A 2543-nucleotide genomic window follows, 5' to 3' on the forward strand; every position below is an offset into this window, starting at 1 on the left:
AAACCTTTGGAACAATAAATCAAATTACATTGTAATATCAATTTCCCAATGCTGGTAAGTAAACAAAGATGCATTGTGATATTATTATTATTATTATTATTATTATTATTATTATTATTATTATTATTATCCAAGCTACAACCCTAGTTGGAGAAGCAAGATGCTATAAGCCCAGGGGCTCCAACAGGGAAAAATAGCCCAGTGAGGAAAGGAAATAAGGAAATAAATTAAATGATGAGAACAAATTAACAATAAATCTTTCTAAAATAAGTAACAACATCAAAACAGGCATGTCATATATAAACTATTAACAACATCAAAAACAAATATCTCATAAATAAACTATAAAAACATCTGATTGCACGAAATGTTTGGACATACCAATTTGAAATCATTACGCCGCACATGACGCAAACGAGGTAGGGGGAATGCCGCAGATATGCTGGGTAATATAATACAAAGACTTACATGAAATGAAGGCTGCTGGAAACATGAAATTGAATATACGATTTAACACTGGGACGAAGAGCAGACATTTCTCAACACTGAACTAGCGGTGATTAGATTACATTTTTGAATTACGTGGTTTCCATGTCCTGAGTAGAGCAAGTTTGTGGTTTTTAAAGTTTTTCTTTTTGTTTTGAGGGTTATATTCAAATTGTGTGGTCTATCTAACGTTATATTATTGAATATTCTTATATCATAGATATACACATATTATATACATATATATATATATATATATTTATATATGCATATATGTATTTGTGATATATGTATATATATATATATATATATATATATATATATATATATATATATATAGGCTATATACATGTACATATATGTCTATATAGATGTTTATACATATGTACGTATATGTAATAAATATACATGTATTTAGATATATGTATATATACAGTAGATGTTTATATATATATAGTATGTGTATAAATATAACGTACTTATATATATATATATATATATATATATATATATATATATATATATATATATATATACATATACATACATACTGTTACAAAATAGTTTAATCCAAATTATCTTCAAGGAAGAAAATAACAAAATCCTTTATTTTCCTTACATTCCATTCCTGTTTGGAGCAACTGGAAAATTTCTCTCTGGTTTCCTCAGCTTTCTTCAGAACGACGACGTGTAAATTAGGGAAGACAAAAGGAGAAGTGAAAGCAAAGAAAATATAGCCACTCGGAAGCTACGAACTTTACGAAAACCTTTCGCCTTTTTCTCTTGACTTTACTCCTTTTCTTTCTTTCATTTGTAGGGAGTGCAGTGGCCTGATTGGTAACGTCTCTGGCTGGTGTTTGCCAGACGGGGGTTCGAGTCCCGCTCAGACTCGTTAGTGCCATTAGTGTCTGCAACCTTACCATTCTTATGAGTTAAGGCTGGGGGGTTTGGGGGAGCCTATAGGTCTATCTGCTGAGTCATCAGCAATCACTGCCTGGCCCTCCATGATCCTAGCTTGGGTGGAGAGGAGGCTTTGGCGCTGATCATATATAATATATGGTCAGTCTCTATGGCATTGTCCTGATTGCTAGGGCAATGTCATTGTCCCTTGCCTCTGCCATTCATGAGCGACCTTTAAACCTTAAACCTTACTAATGATGTCTTCCAGGATATTCAAGTGTAGTATGCACAAACCAGATTATATCTAAAGTTCAGATTGTTGTTTTGTTTTCAAAAACATTCATAATTAGTTTATGATTTATATTATTAGTTATATGAGCTCTAACTCTAAAATAGTTTGGAATGATATATCGATCTAAAGAAGGTAGATAAAGTGCTAGCTCAGAGTAGGGTGCATTCTGAATTACAGAGAAAGAAATTACTATTATTATTATTATTATTATTATTATTATTATTATTATTATTATTATTATTATTATTATTATTATTATTATTATTATTATTACCCTAGGCAGAAAACTAGAATACTAAATTACAGAGGGACCTACAAGGAAAAGCAAGAAAATATATTGAGAAATAATGATTATACTAAAAAAAATGGAACGATTTAAGACGAAAAAATATGTTAGATAAAGAATATGTAAAGACATAAATTTTAGAATGAGAATAAGGCTGTGGAGGATCAATTTTTCTATATCTATATTTAAATTTTGTTTTGGTTTTGTTTAACAAATCAGAGAGAGAGAGAGAGAGAGAGAGAGAGAGAGAGAGAGAGAGAGAGAGAGAGAGAGAGAGAGAGAGAGAGAGAGAGAGGGTAATACGTTTAACAATTGTTTGCAGAGGGTAAAACTGTTGGTATAATTGGAAGTCGTATGTTTATTTTTTTTTTTTGGCTTTGTTTAACAAATCCGAGAGAGAGAGAGAGAGAGAGAGAGAGGAGAGAGAGAGAGAGAGAGAGAGAGAGAGAGAGAGAGAGAGAGTAATACGTTTAACAATTGTTTGCAGAGGGTAAAACTGTTGGTATAACTGGAAGTCGTATGTTTATTTTCTTTGGCTTTGTTTAATAAATCAGAGAGAGAGAGAGAGAGAGAGAGAGA

This window comes from Palaemon carinicauda, chromosome 37, assembly GCF_036898095.1.
Source record: "Palaemon carinicauda isolate YSFRI2023 chromosome 37, ASM3689809v2, whole genome shotgun sequence".
Classification (NCBI taxonomy): domain Eukaryota; kingdom Metazoa; phylum Arthropoda; class Malacostraca; order Decapoda; family Palaemonidae; genus Palaemon; species Palaemon carinicauda.